The sequence below is a fragment of the Marmota marmota genome, unplaced genomic scaffold, assembly GCF_001458135.2.
Source record: "Marmota marmota marmota unplaced genomic scaffold, marMar, whole genome shotgun sequence".
Classification (NCBI taxonomy): Eukaryota; Metazoa; Chordata; class Mammalia; order Rodentia; family Sciuridae; genus Marmota; species Marmota marmota.
In genome coordinates, this window is record NW_026000093.1 from 38,803,008 (window position 1) to 38,822,555 (window position 19,548).

A 19,548-nucleotide genomic window follows, 5' to 3' on the forward strand; every position below is an offset into this window, starting at 1 on the left:
GAGAGAGAGAGAGAGAGAGAGAGAGAGAGAGAGAGAGAGAGAGAGAGAGAGAAAGAATACTCTCAGTACCAAAGAGAGGAAAAGAAAGAACAGTTGTAAGGACCCAAGGAGACCTATTAGTGTCAATAGGTCTGAAAAGCAGTATTGTCCAACGACAAACTCTCCTGTGTCCACAGGGGTGTGGAGAAACTCTGGTGCCTCATGGAGCAGGGCAAATTTGTCCTAGAGTACCTTTTTTGCCACATGAATGAACTTGTTCCTGAACCCACTGGAGCTTCCCCTGAATACCTGGAGGTATGGTAGAGCCTGGGAAGAGCTGGAGGAGCCGAAGTTCTGCAGAAACAGACAGGAATTGTGAATACATGAAATTTCACTACAAATATTTGTGAACTGTCATCTATTCCCCACAGGTTAATGAGGCCTAAAATCATGTCTCTTAAGGATACAGCTCATAATGGAAAGGCCAGTATCTTCAACAGCTGAGTGGAATTATGGATATTGAGAAGAAACTTAGAAAAGTCAGATTCAAAGTCATCAAGAACAGGGGGTCAGACTTGCTGAGTAATTATAAAACCTCACGAAAGTGCAAGCCTGCAAATGTGCTTCTTTTTTTCTCTCTAGCTCCTCTTGTTCTGAGTGGAGGAAGCACTGCAGCAATTATTTTCATTGGAAACCACTGACATATGGTTAGCAGAACCCATAGAAGCTAACCTGCACCTTTTCATCTTCCAGAAACAGCTACATCCATTTCAATAAAATTAGCATCGATGCACAGGCACCTTAAAACTTTCTGTTAACAACTAACCACTCTTCCTTTTACTGTGACATTCCTTTCTCTATCCATCAACACTATTTCTGAATCTTCACATTCTGTTCTGACAATTTTCAAAAATTCCCATCCTCTACCATTCTTTGCATTTCCTTTCTCACCTAAGTCATTCTGCAAAAGGAACAGGAAGGAATATTTATAGGGAAAAAAAAATCACAAAATGTCCCAAAATGCTTTTCCAATCAGAAGGAAAAAAGTGACTGGTTTTGCTGTTTTTTTTTTCCTTTTAGATAAGCTTGTTTTTGAGTTCTTAATTTCATGGAGACACAATCTCTTGTTAATATGCTATTGCGTTTAATTTAATATCTCAGTGTCTGAATGTCAAGCCTGGGAAGATAGGGAAGGTATCATCAGAGACGTTTGGGCTTTAGGCCAAAGAAGAGAATCAGAGCACCACATGAAAAAGACTTAGAACTGAGAGCAGGGCTCAGCTGCAAAACATATGTTTGGAGAGGAAAAGCAGTTTCCTTCTTTGTAGTAGCATTACCTTTGATACATTCCTCATTTGGCAGTCTTGACTAATAAAGCACATTTAAGGAAAGCAATCTTGTAAAGTTCTTGGTTTTCATCTCTCTATGTTTTAAACTTATCAGATTTGGCAATGCCCTTTTCAGAGCATTAAGGTTAGTGGTCTTTAAGAAAGATTTGTAAGGCACATAGGCGCTGATGTTAAATCAGATGAAATAGACTTAAGTGTTTCTGGAGGATGGAGAGGTGGAGGTTAACTTCTGTCCATTTGACTAACCGTATGACAGTGGAGCATGACGAAAATAAATGGAGCACAAGAGTCTGATCCTTAGTCAGATGACATGATTCCATTTATCACCAAGGTGAAAGCAGAGACCAGCAACTGGCCGCCATGCTGCGTGACTGTGTTTTCTGCTACATTTGTGCTGTACCTCTGAACTAAAGAGCTCGGTCATTCTCCTATTATGTTAGACAAAGTATGCAAGTCATTGAAGGCCTTCCAGGTAGCAACATCTGGGCAATACTTCACAGTACAAAAAGGGCCTCAAGGAACTCAGCCTCAAGTAGTTGCACATCTGTTTCAGGTTTGAAAATATGGTGTTCTCCTTGTGAGGATGTCCTTGAATTTTTTTTTTTTTAGCTGTGGATTGCAGATTTCACCATTTTACAAAAGTATTGGTATAATGCTGCAAATACATTTTTATAAATAAATTTCTAAGGAAGGTCTGTGTGCTTTTTAGAGAAAGGACATTTGGGGAACTGCTCAGATAGGCCCCTGATTTAAAATGTATGTGTTTGAAATAAAATATATGGGTGTCATAATCATTCCATGAGCAAGATCTGTCCCAGTATTTTCTAGTTTCTAATATGAGAATAATTGACATGTCCTATGTCAGTTCTATTCTCGTTTGGTAGCTCCTGGGAGTTTGTTGACCTCAAAAATAAAAGGGAAAACAAAGGCAAAAATAAAGAATTGGATGACTTGATTTTTATTTGCTTAATTTGTCTTTTGATGAACAGAAGTTCAAATGTATTAAACTTTTTTCTTTAAAAAAAAAAATAAAGAATTGGCTTGACAACAGTTAAATGAAAAACCACATCAAAATGTTCTAGGGATACATTCAAGAACCTTGGTGTGACACTGGGACTGAGTCAGATGTGTGACCGGAGGTTAAACACCTGTCTTATTAATGGATCTTTGGAAGAGTTGCTATTTAAAAATGAAATAATTCATCTGGTAGGTTAACTGAGCCTCAAGTCAGTCCCACAAATGCTAGGTTTATGCTTGCTGTCCAAATTAATTACCTCCAAATGAGAGCCTGAAATTGGCCAAGCATTAGTATTCAGACATGCTTCTACTTGGGCAAGAGGGAAAGACACCAAAAGACAGAGCATCCAAGTGAAGAATGAAAAGAATGAATATTTTCAAAATATAACTACAAACAAATCCAAGAGTCTCTGGGCACCAGGGTTATGACTCATCTTGATTTCTCTTCAGATCCATTTATTTGTAGAGACAGTATCTAGTCCTTATGTAGGAATTTTAAAGGAAACTGGAAGGCCACAGCTATCTGCCACTCTTGGTTATGATGTCTGAATCCTGGTTCTCAGAATTAAAATGAAATTACTTATTTATTTTTCCTATTTCGTTAATAATAAATGGTGTTGTGCTGAATAGAAACTTTAAGTGGTCAGAATGTGGGAGCTATAAATGCCACAGGATAGAGCTTCAAAAAACCCCAAATAAATGATTGTGGATAACAGAACAACCCTGGTGTCAGGAATGGAGCACCAAATAACACTATGTCAATCTGGGTGGAGGGATGAAGTTTAAAACTGGCAGGACCCTTGGCCTCAGTACTGAGTACCTGGGTTAGCCAGTGGGATCAGCCATACCTTGAAAATAAACTGCAACTTCTCTAAACTTCAGCTCCCTTCTGTGCATTATCTGACAGCTTTCTCTTAGTCAACCTATAAAAAGGTTGAGTATTTCTTATCCAAAATTCTTCGGACAAGAAGTATTTTTGATTGGGGATTTTTTTCTATTTTGGAATATTTGCACATACACAATAAGATATCTTGGGGTGGGATGTAAGTATAAACATGAAACTCATTTATATTTCATATTATACTTTGTATACATATAATATTTTCAGGATGCCTGTGTGTGCACTGTAACCTGTCACATGAGGTTAAGTGTGAAATTTTCCATTTATGACATTGTGTCGGTGTTCAAAAAGTTTTGGATTTTGGAACATTATGAATTTCAGAATTTGGGGTAAGAGATGTTGAAGTTGTATCAGCACTCTTATTATTCATAGTTCACAGGTTAGAAAAGTGAAGTCTAGCAAGGCTACCCATCTCCCTGGGTGACATGATGTGAGTGGGTGAGGATAGAGTGGAAAATTGATCCTGGCAGGCTAACCCACTGCCTTTCAATATTAGTGATGTAATGATGAAGTTCCAAGTTGTATCTCAACATAAAATGGCATCTGTGATTGAATAAGCTTCCCAGGTTAGATTCAACTAAAACTCAACCCAAGTTCCTATTTAAACAGATTTTATTTTGTGCAGAAAATGAGCTTAGCTAGAATTATAGATGTAATTTTTAGTACTTTTTTTGTACTTAATGACATTTTTCTGATTATTGAAATGATAAATGCTCACTTTACAAATCTGAGCTAAGTAAAAAATGTATTAAAAAAGTTTCACTTATATAATCCTGCCAAACAGAGATAACTATTTTTAATGTTTTATTGGATTACCCTATTCCATGTGCATTATATGTGCATATAGGTGGTGAGGGGTACATGGACATTGTGAAGATTTGTGTCCAAGATTACACAAACTAAGTGGTAAAGTCAGAATTCAAACCCAGGTCTGCCTGATGCAGATTTCTGAATAATTGCATATGTGCATATCTAATGACAGATAGCATGTTAACATATACAAATGAGATTTTACTGAAATACTATTGCTACTAAATGTTCCTTGTAACCTTAGTCTTCAAAGACCACATTCATATTTGCATTGTTTTATAACCAATCAGAAATAATGTGTATTAATTAACTGTCCTCATTGCTCACCCCAGATCCTTTATTTCCAATTTCCCATTCTTCATTTGTGTCTTAACTTGTCAGAGTACACATTCAAATAGTTGTTTTCCAAAACAACTTTCAGAAAGTACTTGAATGTATATTTTTGATCCTCTTGGATGTTTGAAATATTGGGCACTTATGCAAAGAATTAAAAAGCCTAAATATATATCCGATGAATTCCACTGGATCTGATTTCCTTGTCTCATCTTTCACTGAAAATGTCTCCTTATCTTATTCCTTTAAATTCTATAATAAAATACTAAATCTGTCTTCTACTTTACAAAGCTCATTTTTATTATATCTAGTATATCACTAAATATGCTAATATTAATCACAGAATTATGACTTTTACAGAGTACAAATATTCTAATCCAAGAGCCTTTTGTTTTCATGACTTAATAACGTATTTTATTTGTTTCACTATTCTCTTGTGTGTATATGAGAAACTAAGTTAGAATATTTTTAAAATAGTATTTACTACAGTAAACCTACTTAAAAGGCAGACACCTGTGATAATATCAGAATTGTTCCTCTCTTCTGAACTGTGATCCATTATCAAAAGCATGGTGGTTTCCTCTTGCTCATCCTTGCACAGAGCTATGTTTAGCCAACACTGATTTAAAATGAATTTGGAGTTGAAATTGATATGGGCCTGTATCCAATTCTGTCATTTTCAAATGAATTAGGCAAAAAACTACATAGGTCATAGTTTTATTCAACAAACTTTGGTATTCTGTAGTGTGGGAGCAGTGAAAATGAAGCTTGAATCTGAACATTGAGCAATCATTGCAGCTCATTTTTCTTCTGGTCCAAGTGCCACCGTGTTTTTTTACGGCCATTGCAAATGAAGCCAGTGGTACCCTTTCCAGAAGCTCTTTGTCCAGCAAAATACCTGTTTCATCGTCTATTTCTGTTTTAGTCAGTTTGTTTGCTGCTATGACTAAAAGCCTGACAGAAAAATTGTAGAGGAAAAAAGTTTATTTGCAGCTCATGGTTTCAGAAGACTCAGTCCATGGACAGCTAGCTGGCTCCATTCCTCAGGGTTTGAGGTAAGGCAGAACATCATGGCAGAAGAGTATGGTAGAAGGAAGTGGCTCACATGATGATCAGAAAGCTAAGGGAGAGAGAGAGAGCCTCCAATTGCCAGAGACAAACATGTCCCTCAAAGGCATGTCTTCAGTGACCCACCTCTTCCAGCCACAACCCTGACCACTTTCAGCATCCACCCAGTTAATCCCATCATGGGATTAATTGACTGATTGCATTAAGGCTTTTATAACCCCAGAAGTTCTCCTCTAAACTTTCTTGTATTGTCTCACACATGAGCTTTGGGGGGATGCCTCACATCCGAACCATGACAGTTTGTTTCCCAATCCATAAACTGGGCGAAGAAACTACTTCCCCTCTGTGGGGGGTGCTGTGAAGTTTTGTGGGAGTACAGAGGCATTGCCTGTCCACAACAACACTGGTCTCGTTTCCTCGTAAGCAGATTCTTACTGAAATCCTTTCCACCCAAGCCAGTGACTCACCACTCCTGATTGATATCCATTCTCTTCCTTAGGGAAACTTGTGTGTTTCATATACTTTTGTATTTTGCATAGCTCTCAGCCCATGCTTGTTGTGAGTACTCTCTCAACAAATACTTAAAAACTACAGTGATGAACCTAATTTGGGGTGACTTGGGAAGTTTAGCAGAATCATCTTTTAGAGTAATTTCTCACGTCCTGTTTTAAATTAGTTTTTCCCCTCATGGAAGCACTTTAATGGGGAAAGACTAAAAGAAATGCAACCGGAAGAGTGAGAGCCTGGAGAACAACAGTACTAAAGAATGACGAAAGGGCATTTGTAGTTGTGAACACAGTATGAAGAACAGGCAGTCCTGGTTGTCACCAGATCACCTTTTCTGCACAGGTGCCTTGCTCCTGGTGTGACCAGTAGCATTGCTGTTCTGTCCTGAGCACTCCCATTAATTCCTGCCCTAAACAGCCTTGGAAATGGGAAGCAGGAGTGAAAAAAAAAAAAGTGGATTGAATGAAAATGCCTCTGTCACCAAACACTGTTCTGTTGCCTTTGTGCTGTATCGTGTCAGTACTCAACCATATGGTGCTAAAAAACACTCCCTAAAATGTGATTTTCTTTTTGTAACGCAACTTCGCAGTTATAATGGATAATTGTGATCTGCTTCACAGCTAGAAATGAATGAAAGTGGCTTCTATGATATCACCCAACTTCAAAATGCATTAGAGGAACAGGAGGGAGGAAGGAAGGAAGCTGATCTCTACTCCCATCGCTCTATAAATCACAGTGGTTACCTCTAATAGTTTAAGTCAGAAGGGAGCACTAGGGAGGTCGCTTCTAGTCATTAGTAGTCCATCAGACTCCAAGCGGAGCTTTTATAACTGTCCCTCTCCATGGCTCCCTATTCCACCTTTAAAGATGAGTCTCTGTGTCTAGACTTCAGGGCATCTTAACTTCCTTCCAACCACAAAGCTCATCTGCAGCCACAACTGGGGATTGAAGAGGCCCCCTCCAGTGGGCATTCCAGCCCTGTCAATTAGGTAGGAAATAGTCGACCCTAGCTGGAGCAGTTTGAGTTTGATTAACTGATAATCTACATTAAGAAAAAAAATAGGAGAAACTGCCCTGATTGGCTGGTTATGTAGATGCTTATACATCCCCAGAGACAATTTCCCTAGTTCCAGGGCTGCCTGACGGGATCATTCTCATTGACTCTGTGGACTAAGAGGACACATTATCTAATGTTTCAACTGTCAACAACAGCTTGCTGGCCACATCTGCCCATTCCTGTCCCTGAAATCAGAGATACAAGGCTGCCAGAGGGCAGTGTTTCCAAAACATCCTCACTCATTGATGCTGGTCCCAAGTCACAGAGCTAGTGACCTCAGATTCCTCATGGTTAAAATGAGGGGAATGGGCCAGATTCCTTTCAAAGGCTGTTCCAGCCATGACTTTTAATGATAATGGCATGTAAATGAACTCCAACCTTAGTTTCCACACTACTTGGCATCTTTCTAGTGAGCAATCCAAAACTGGTACAAGTCACAAACATAATTACAGAAACCCTTCTTGTTGACACTTTAGAGGGGAAGCTCAGACACGGCCCATGGACACCTGTGGTCACAGAGTGAAGACTGCACTCTCAGGAGTTTAGCTGTCACTCCAAGTTCTGCATTTAATCAGCTGAATAACAATGGCACAGTTGCATAAAACTTTTTGGAACTGGTTTTCACGTTTGTAACGTGAGAGGCAGTTTGTTGTGAAGATTAGAATCCGTGTATGAAAAATGCCTGGAACACAGTAGGTTCTTGATAGTTCGCAGGAGGGAGTCTACTCTGTGATACTTGGCAATTCCTACTCTCTCCACCCCGTTTCTTGTCCTTTCATGTGGGGAGCAAGGGACACATGAGCTAAAGGCCCAGCCTGGTCTCTGAATTCTCGGATCATTGCAGAGCTCTAAAAGATTCCTCTTCAAAATAGATTCTGTTTATTTGACACATTTCAGTCTCACTTCCTCAATTTGAGTTCTCCTACAGTTTTACTTTCTCAAACAGTTTGTTCTGTGACAAAAGGTTTGCAAAAAATACAGGGATAATTGCTAAAGTTTCTCTCTCTTTGACAGTAATTCAATGCCTTTAACAAAATTTATAATCCTTTTGTACCTAAATGTTTATACGTGTTGTTAAACCATAATGTAAAAGTATATAAACATTTTCACATGTTCTACCAGATCAAATATGGTATGTATGATAATAATTAGAACCACCAACCTAACATATTTCGAAAATGCCACATATGCATTTAATTATAGTTTTTGATTTTCCAGCATGCATTCAGGGAAAGAAGGAAGTGGCTTTCTATTTAACTTCTTCACTGCTAACAGAACATGCATGTGTTTTGGCAAGTTTCCTAGGGAACATCTGTCTAAAAGAGAACATTGGGGAGTTAATCGACATCTAGCAAGCCTGGGCAACTGCTGTATGGCTCATGCTGTCTCCATTAAACTTCTTAACTGTGTCTCCTTTAAGCAGAGTCACAAAACATACTATTGATTCAGCTCTTTGAATAAAAAAGCAGATCACAAACAAAATTTAAAACTGGTTTATTTACAGAACAGCTTTATTAAAGAGGGTAAACAATTTGACCCCTTTTTTCTGAAACCATGTTTTGTAGAAGATGCCAATCCTGGGATGTGGAGTAGAATTATGAGGAGGGGTATGTGTTTCCAATCGCTCATACCAAAGGCATGAATGGAAAAACGCTTTTTAGAATTGAGCGGAGGAGCAGAGGGCTCTAGGTGGGATGGAGAATAAAACAAACCAGCGTTTTGACATTGCCGCGGTTTTGGTTGGAGAAAGCAGGATGAAGGATTTGAAAAGTAATAAAGCAACCAACAATTTAGAGGAGTTGGCTGCACAGATATAAATAGAACTGCATTAAGTCTTCCTTTCTCAGCTAGGTTTGACAAGGAAGGCCCTCATGGCGGCCAGATGAGGAATGACTCTGTTTACGCTATTTGGAAAATTAGTGGGAAAGATAAAATTTGAACTCAATGCCTTGTTCTCTATCTTAATATGGAAAAAAAAAAAAACCCTGCAAGTATAAATTTTTCTCCATTTCTTTATGATGCCTCCACAAAAACACTGAAGACTGCAGCGATGAGTTTGAGACCAGACATGGGGCTGCCTGATAAAATACAGGATACCTAGTTACATTTGAATTTCTGATAAACAATAAACAATGTATTCTTGGCTAAATCTTCCAATCCTAATCAGACAGCAATCTGAGAGAGTTGGAAGGGAGGGAGAGAAAGAGAGAGAGGGGCCATAGGCAAAACTTAAGCAAGCAAACTTGAAGCAATCCTATGAAATTGCCAAGCTATAGAAAGAAATCACCATAAGTGGGTTAAAACACAACACACTCACACACACACACACACACACACACGCATAAATACACAAATTTGAAGACATTTGGTGCGTGTGAGGGGGGAATAGTTGCTTAAAAGGAGTCAGAAACTGAAAGAATCATATACCCAGAAGAAGACCAAAGTGGATGAGAAGAGAGAAACCAGTTACTCAAGTAAGGAACATGCTAGAGCAACATGTCCCTCGGCAGTGGTGTGAGTGTGCCAGGGTTGTCAGAGCAGAGCCCCACAGCGTGGGTGGCTTGCACGTCATTCCTCACATTTCTGGAGACTAGAAGTTCAAAATCACGGTGTCAAGGTAGGTTCCTTCGGAGGCCTCCCTCCTAGGTCTGCGGATGGCTGTCTTCTTCTGACATCTTCACATGGTCTTCCCTCCTGCCTCTGTGCATCCTAATCTCCTGATCAGGGCCTCAGTTATATTGATTGAAATCCTACTCTAATGACCTCATTTTATCTTAGTTACCCCTGTAAGAGTCCTGTCTCCAGTATAGTCACATTCTGAGGTCCTGGAGGCTAGCACTTCAACATGTGAATTTTGTAGTCTTCCTGTAAGGAAATCAGATTGAAATCAATTCAGTTTCATTCGGCAAGCATTTATAACTATTTAAAGTAGATGACTTTTGTGCCAGGTGTGGAACAAACAAAATTAAAAAGGCATGATTCCTGCCCTCAAATGCGCCATGTACTGGGGCAGCCAGACACCTACTCAAGGATGCTGGCCTAGAGACAATAGATTCAGGTCAAATTTTGGCTCAGCCACTTATTGGCTGCATGAGCTTGAACAGTTTTCTTACCGACAAAGAGTTGTAATCATATAAAAGAGTTGTAATCATATCTACTTTGGTAGATCAGTCTTGAGAATCAGTAGTATCGATATCAGGCCTAGTTTCTGGTGCATAAAGGTAGTTCTTACTATTAAAGGCAAGAAGTTCAAGAAACAAAGGGAGATGACAGCTGTTATGATAGGAAATTTTAGAAAATTTCCCCTGAGGGGTTTTTATTACAGTTGAACCCTGAAACAGCAGGATGGTTTTGCCAGGTACAGAAAGGAATTAGATCATCACACACACACACACACACACACACACACACACACACACAAGAAACAAGAGGGACTGGGGTGTAGTTCTGTGGTACAACACTTGCCTTCCATGAGCAAGGCCCTGGGTTTGAGTCCCAGCACTGTAGGAAAGAAAGAAAGAAAGAGAGAGGGATGGGGGAGGGAGNGAAGGAAGGAAGGGAGGAAGGAAGGAAGGAAGGAAGGAAGGAAGGAAGGGAGGGAGGGAGGGAGGGAGGGAGGAAGGAAGGAAGGAGAGCATACACATAGAACAGAGTAGGGCTGCTGTGAGTGGCAGAAAATAAGTCAAGAAAAGAAAGTTGGTGATTTATCATAAAGGACCTTGAATATCATGTTAAAAAAATCTTTATGCTATTGGCAAAGGAAAACACTGGTGTTTGGGGGGTAGTTTCATTGTTGTTTTGTTTGTTTTTATTCTTTCACAGAGAATTAACTACACTTCAAAGATGCTATGTGGGAGGGCTTTTCTAGGGTGGAAATGAGAAGAAAGCTAATCAAAAGAACAGTTCCTGTCCACAGCAGAATCTGGCAAACTACAGGCACGAGCATTACACCCGTCCTTTACAGAGCATTGTGGGTAAAATGGGGGCTTCAGGTTGCACCATGACAGAACAAAGTGCCGATCTCTCAGCCTTGGCTGCTCCCTAAGGCTTCACAGTGAGTGCGTAAAGACATGCAGGTCCCCTGTTTTCTAAAGGAAAGTACCTTTGATCTTCCATCTTGGCTATCACTTCACGTTAAAAGTAAGCTTTATATTGAAGAAAACATTCATATAGAAATTGCGCAGATAATATAGTACAGGTCAATGCCTGTTGAAAATCAAACGTCTTCAGTGCCCCAGAAGTCTCCCTCTTCCCCACAGTGACCTCTGTCTTGACTTCTAAGCCTATATAGATTTGCCTGGACTATTCTCATATTCTGGAAGCAGGTTTACAATAAGCACTTTTTTCCATCCGACTTCTTTCATTCTGCATTATGTTTGTGAGATATATCCATACTGGTGCATACAGTAATGTTCATCCATTTTTCACTGCTATATAATAATTCACCACATGAATCCACTACTATTTATCCATTTTGCTATTCAAGAATATTTGCAATTCTGATGGGTGTGTAGTGGTTGTTCATGTTGCTTTTTTTTTAATTTTCTTTTTGAATGAGATTGAGTTCCTTTTCTTCTGTTTAGTGGGTAAATGGTTTTCCTCTTTTGTGAAATGCTTGTTTAAATTTGTTCATTTTTTTCTATTAATTTCTCTGCCATTTTTATATTTTATAGATATTCTTTCTATATTCTGGATATAACTGCTCTGTCAATATATACAGCAACTATTTCCTCATACTCTGTATCTTGCTATAAAAAGAATCCTTATAAGAATTCTGATTAATGAAGTTGCTTAAGTTTAATGGACTTCAGTTTGTGAATGGTTTCTTTTATATCCAACGATTTGTAGTTTCTCTGGGTAAAATCTTTATGCCAAAGTGGTAAAGATGTCCTCCTATTTCATCTTCTTGAAGTTTTATTGTTCTGCCTTTTATATTTAGATATATCATTTCTAGAATTGGTTAATTTGCATGTGATGTAGGGCCCAAGTTTAATTTTATATTTTAATTTTTATATGTAAATGACCCAGTACTATTTACTTTAACAACCCACCCATTCAGTGCTTGAATTGTCCTCTGAGTAGTGTCACTTCTTTCATATGTAGTGGCTACGTATGTGTGGATCTGGTTTATGGATTTTCACTTGTCTTTCTATAAATCTGCCTTGTACATGGCTATTTAAATTTAATTCTAATTTAGTAAAATTATAAATTCAAGTTTTGCATCACACTAGCTACATTGAAGGTATTCAGTAGCTACCTGTGGCTAGTGTCTACTAAGGCATGTGGATAGGAACATTTCTAACACCCAAAAAGTTCTGTTGGATAACATCACTATAGGCCACTGCTAATTCTACAACTCTTGTGACTGCCTGAGGCAATCTTATTTTCATTGGCTTATTGTCTTTCTCCATTATTAGAATATCATGAGTGAAGGAAACTGTTAGTTCATTATTGTCTCTCAAGCCCAGCACAGTGCTGATATATCATGTTTGTCAAATGAATGAATAAATTTCTGCCTGTTCCTCTGAAGCCTGTAGTTGCTTTACAAACCTGTAATATCCAATCTTATGGAGGTTCCCCCAGGATTCAGAGAGAGAAGGATAGCTCATCATGTTGGAATCTTTGGTGTATCCTATATCCAATACTTAACAACAGTTAATAAAGCATCATTCCTGCAGACATGTATGACATTTTTAAAAGCCTACTTAGCTGAGTATTTATGTTGTACTACACACTGTTCCAAAATTTACATTCATCGACTCATTCAATATCTACACAGCCCTACAAAGCAGGAACTATCATTCATCATTTTATGAATGAACCAAGTAAGGGTCAAGTAAGTCCAGGGACTTGTTTAACATCAGACTGCCAGAGAGTGGAGGCTACTGGATTTGAATCTAGATGACTGTGGCAAACCTTGGCCTCTCAATGACTGACATCATTGCCTCTCAAGGCAACCATGGGGAGTTTTCAACTCATTTTTCTTTACTTATTCATCTATTAAAAATAATTGAATTTCTGCTCAGTGCCAGATAATGTCTTCAGCTCTACTTATTGCTCTTTGCAATCTCTCTTCTTGCTTCAGAGTACAACTCATATTCTGATTTTTTTATAACCTCAGTACCAATGGGGTACATCCACCCTATCTTAGGTTGGTTTCCCTAGAAGCAGAATAGGAATTTGGTGTATCAAAGAATGTTCTTAAAAGAAAGACAGCCAAGGAGGCAGGATGGGGCAGGAGAAAGATTTGAACATAAGTGTCATCACAGCTAGTGTGTAGCCTCAGCAGATCCCATGGGCATCTCAGAAGCTTGACTTGCTCACAGTCAAGGTGACTGGTCCTGTGTATTGCCATGTTCGTTGTTGGCAGTAGGATGCCCTTGTGTGTGTGTGCGCGTGTGTGTGTGTGTGTGAGTGTGTGTGTGTGTGAGTGTGTGTGTGTGTGTGTGAGACAGAGAGAGAGAGAGAAATAGAGAGAGAGAGAGATTGTGTGTGTATATGTACTCACCTTCCATTAAAATGTTTCCAGCTTATTCATTATTTAAGATTAGTGTGAAACAGTGTTCAACACGCCCCTGCAGTTGACTGGTTTCGTGTGGATTTCACAAAACACTTTCACAGCCCTGATTATTGCCGCTGAGTCCCCGCTTCAGGAATACATGTGTTGTAGCACACATTTAAAGACTTCCAAATGGAATGAGATCAGAATGAAATAAGAAAACCCTACAAGCTATTTTAAATAACAACTAGTAAATAAAAACATCTGGTAGATGATTAAGATCCACATACTGAACCCCAGTGAAGAATATGTGATGTACCTTTCAGGCGGAGCACATGCATTAGCATCTCTTTTAGTGACTTTTGGTGTCTAACAGGGAGCTCAGGAAATGTAGGCAGGAGGATGTGGAGTCATCCGGAGAACGCAGTGGGATGAGAGGGCACAGAGCATGTCTCCCCCTGTTTTATTGATCTTTATACTGTGTTCTGTTTATGCTCTTTAGAAGAGTAGTTATGAAAACCCAGATATTACACTCATTGACTGTGAAAGTGATGCCGACATCTGCTTGCCTTGGCTTGACGCCTCCAGTAGGAACCATGGGGAATGCTTTAGTCCACACCTTCTCTTCGGAAACAACACGAGAAAAAAGAAATCTTCAAAGGCCCGACACACCTGTGTAACCTCTTCCATGCTGTGGAACTGATTCTGAGGCTCCAGATCTTTGCTCTCTGCTTGCCTTTGGAGATGCTGGAAAGGACCTATCACAAAGCTCCTGACCGTCTGTGAAGTTCTTATCTCTGGCCTGGCTCTGCTGAGATGTGGGGGGAAGGGGAATTCCTTAGTGTGTCTAAATGCAGGAACAAGGAGCAGGGACATTGAGTATCATTTTCCCATCCTCACTGCAGCCTCACTTAAAAGGTCAGAGCAAATAAAATCTTTTGGTACCATTTTAGTAATGGGTATCTCAGAACATGTCCCACTAAGCTTTTATGACTTTATTCTCAGTTTTCCAAAATAGGATATAACTTGTTTCAATTGCTTAAAACATAGGGGCCAACCACGTATGATGAATACATTCTGTTTGAAAACAATTTCCTTCATCATTTTATTAGATTGAATGCTCTGGACTGGGGAGTATTATTTTCTCATTGTGCTTTTTTTTTGCAAAACTGCCCACTCCTGGCGCTTTGTGGCTAAGAGCTCCTGATTAGTTTCATTGTTTTCCTCTTCTTCTCCTCTCCTGGCTATAAAGACTTAAGACTTTCCTCACCTTTGAGTACCAGGGCAGCACTGCAAGGAAGGTAGAATAAACAGAATGATTAAACAACCAGCATGCAGCAAGGGGGCAATATTTCAATAGCAAATATTGCTACCCATATACCTCAACAGAATGTGCTAAAGTAAACAAAATGATAGCATAATTATAGTAGTTCCAATTATGTTAATTAGACTGCATACACGCTTCATTGATAAGCAACTGTGCTGCAAAGAAACACTGTTAAGCTTGGTACTTCAGCCTTTAGCAGCTTTGTGACACATATGCTACTATATTCTTGGGTAACATTTAGCCTCTTGGAATCGTTTTTCTTTCTTCTATAATATTTTTGTTGAAAAAAAATTAAAGATGAAAGGGCATGCTACCCCATGGTTTTGGAGAAGTTAAAGATTCCCAATCAGATCTTATGCATGGTAAGTTCCTCAGTGTTATGGTTCTCTTCTTGAACCTCAAATGAAAAACATTAACATGTCCCATTTGTCTAATTAAAATCCAGCTTAAGAAAATGGATTTGCTTTCAGTCTATTCTAAATTGCATCCTCTGCTTTGATATCACCCATAAAAGAGAAACCCTGAGGGAAGAGTCTCACATAGCAGGTTGCATTTAGGGATATCTAAGAATTGGGAGAATCTGGGATTGCCGACATGAGTAGTTGGATCAGTTTATGGGACACCTCATTGTTTTAAAAAAAGAAGATCATTAACTGCTAAGAAATGACAGCTATCAAATGAGAAATTGTGAAGAAAACTATAAATGCTCAGAAAGGGAAAATTACAGTTGTAAGCTGTAGCCCTTTACATTCTTAAACTGAGTGATAATGCAATTAAAATAATACGGTGATGCACATATGAAACATTAAAAAAGAATCCTCAGTAAAATGAAATGTTGTTTAAAGATTAAGCTTACCATGAGATTAAAGAAGGAAAGGGTCCACTTTGTTTAGTCCAGATATTACCTAAGAAGACACATTGTCATAAACGTAAATAATCACTTGAAGCCAAAAAAAAATTTAAGAAGCTATATTTTTTTTCCCCAAAAGGTTGCCAGGAAATTAGCAATCTGAATGAACTGCTTATAAAATCAGAGATTAAAATAAGGAGATCAGTAGATCAAGCAGATGGGAGAGAGAGATGGAGGGAAAGGGAAGGTACTAGGGAAGGAGATGGAGCAAATTATGTCATATGCATGTGCGAATGTAGTATCCTACTATTACATATAATTGTAATGCATCAATAAAACAAACAAAAAACAGAAAGCAACAACAAGGGAATTAAGGAAGCTCTTTTCAGGTAGACTAAAATGGAATGGTCTTTTTTTAAAAAAATTGTTCTTTTATTTTTTATTTGTTTTTTATTTAGATATACGTGACAGTACAGTGTATTTTGACATATTATACACACGTGGAGTATAACTTCCCATTTTTGTGTTTGTATTTAATATGGAGTTACACTTGTCATGTATTCATATATGAACGTAGGAAAGTTATGTCCAATTCATTCTTCTGTCTTTCCCATTCCCATCCTGTCCCTCCCCTTCATTCCCTGGAACTGTCTTTTGATATCTCTTAATAAACTACTTTCAATAAATTGGAATCACATTTTGATGGCAAAAAAAAAAGAGAGAAAGAAAGGAAAAAAGAAAGAAACTAAAGAGTGTTATTCAGTCATAGCCGCTTAGTAGAATTTTGCTTATTGGAAAGTCTAGCCCAGTTCAATGCCAACTCTGCACCTCACCACAGTCCCTGCTGTCCCTTCTGGAGTTCCTTAAAATAAGGAGATTAGTAGAACAAGCAGATGGGGGAGAGAGGTGGACGGAAAGGGAAGGTACTAGGGAATTCACTTTGTCTCCTTTATTCACCTTGACTCCTTTGGTTCCTGTTTTCTACCTGTCCATTACCCACAAACTCTGCTCCAGTCTCTGGACTCTGAGATGACTTCCTTCTTTGCATTTCTCCACCTCTTCCTTTGGGTCAGCCATGGTCATCAAATCCAATGCCCTTAGGTTGACATTTCAAGTCAGTCCCCAAGGCAATCCTCAGAATTTCCACCTCTGTCTTTCCAGTGTGCATGAGGTTTGTTTTCCTTAAGATTACATATTGAGAAAAAGGAAACACCAAGGAAAAGAAAATGATAGTACGAATATGTGTAAGAGGCAAGTGTGGCCTGTAAAACTATCAAAAAACAAATGCCCTTTAGGGAGAGGTTTAAAATAATGCTGAGCCGATTTTGCAGAGATGAGGAAAAACTAAGGGTTGAGAAGTGACCATCTGTAATGATGTGAAGGGTTATTAGGAAGGAGGATGTTGCCAGCTGCTCTCCTCCCTGCTGAGGGTAGAAAGATGATATTAAATTATAACTAGAGAGATGATGTTAGACTAAGGAAGAACACTATAGCCTTAGGGTTGGTATTCTCTAAAACGGATGACCAAGGGACAGAGTTGTATAGAGTTGTAAGAAGTTTGGAAATGAGACAGACTACTTTCCATTTCAGATAGTTTAGCTCATTTTTTTTTTATACGTGGAACGCATATTTGCTTAAAAATGGTTGCTAAATGTTTCTCTGCCTGTGCTATATATCTGAAAAGAGAGTAAATGGGGATAAAATGAAAAGATAGCAATTTTACTTTTGGATAAGTATTTTATTTATCCAAAGCACAGTTTCTTTTACTCCTTTGGTCTTGGCATGACAATTTACTACACATTTTTACCTTTGGTTTAATTTTCAATACCTCAAGGTGGAAATATGGATTAAATGATCTCTTCCAATTTCTGCAAATGTTTAGTAGGTCCCCATTCTCTGCCAGGTGCTGAAGATACAACAATGAGTAAAATAGACTTGGTCCTTGTCTTTCTGAAGTTCAGAGTTGAGGAAAAAAGGCATATTCTAATATAAATGTTGATGCAAAATATTTTCATAACGTGATATAGAGTAGGAAGTCAAATTATGAGGTTTATGGGAATTTAAAACTAGCTTTTAAAAAAACCTTCCTTAGGAAAGAGCTTTATCTGAGATTTGAAGGATGTATGGCAGGTAACTAATGTTTTGGAGGATAAGGGTGTAGATGAAAGCACAAAATGCTTCATACCAATGATATAGCTTGTGCAAAGGTCCTTAGGTAGGAAGAACCTGAGGAAATGAAAAAAGACCCATTATAAGGAGTGTCACAGATGAGCAGGAGAAGTATATCAGAGTTAGATTGCGAGGCAGACAATGTGCCTGATCTATGCAGGATGTGGTAGAATCTGTATTCTAACAAACTATTGAAGCTATTGAAGAGTTTTCCATATGAAAGTGACATAAGGAAACCTATATTATAAAAATATCACTCTAACTACAGTGTGAAGATGGACTTACCTGGGGCAAGATGTGCTGTGAAAAAATTAGTGAGAAGTTTCCTATAATAGTATAACTGAAGGTACAGGTAGATGGACTGGAACACCCACAATGGAAATGGAGAAAAATGCAAAAAACTCAAAAAGCATTTAGAAGGTAAATATTTAGGAAATAAATAAGAGGTATGTAGAAGTGTTTTAGAGAGGATCATAAATGGCTCTCTAATAAAGGATATTATTTAAAAAATAACTTCTAGGAATCATCCAGTATCTTAGAGATGCTCAAAGGTCTTGCTCATTTTTTCTATAAAGGTCCAGATAGTAAACATTTTAGAATTTAGGAAGCTATACAGATGATCTATATTACAGCTATTCCACTTGTCTGAGACTGAGTGCAAGCAGCCATAGACAAACATGAATGAACGAACTTGGCTGTGTTCCAATAAAACTTTATTTACAAAAGCAGTCAGCAGGCTAGATTTAGCCCCAGGGCACACTTTGACTACCCTCTGTGGACCATAAACACAATGATTACACAGACTGTTATTTACACTGATGGTAGTAGATGGTGAAAAAAAATCAATAAATTTTGTTTAGTTCATTTTACTGAATGAAATTAGTTTTTGCCAAGAAAATTTGAAATATATGAAAAGTGCAGGAAAAAAATTACTGGAGTTAATTTTTGTGTTCCAAGTGTGTTTTTCAGAGAACTAAAACAGATATTGAATACTTTATTTCCTGATAACACTATAAAAAGCGATTTGATTGTGTTATTGTTAACCAATCTTCAAAATCATCTATTTCAAGGCTTATGTTCATCTCATTCTAAAACACCAAGGCAGCCACAAATATGATATCTCACTGTGTCTCACTATACTATCATCCTGCTCATGAATGCTGCTACAATTACAGAAAAGAAACTTCCCTTTCACAGAATTTGCAATAACCTCTATCAGTCTTTTCCTCTTGGCAATGAATGTTCAGTTAGATTTCACAAAGATAGACAAGAACAAATGTCATTAGGCACACTCTATAAAAACTGACACAAATATTCTTTCATTGAAAACTAGTTTTTAAAAAGGCTACAGAATGCAGAGCAGGCCCAGCGGCCTGCTGAGGGGCAGAGCCGCCCCCCACCCCCCGCGCCTGCCAGGTAGGCGGAACTGTGACCACCGACAGAAAAGGTCCAGTGGCCCATGGCGGGACAGAGCTTCCAATCACTCCTGCAAGGTAGGCGGGCCTGCGACCCACCGGCAGAAGAGAAGCAGCGGTCTGCTGAGAGGCAGAGTCGCCCCCTCCCACTGCGCCGGCAAGGTAGAGGGAACTGTGACCACCCACAGAGCAGGCCCAGAGGCCTGCTGAGGGGCAGAGCCGCCCCCCACCCCCCGCGCCTGCCAGGTAGGCGGAACTGTGACCACC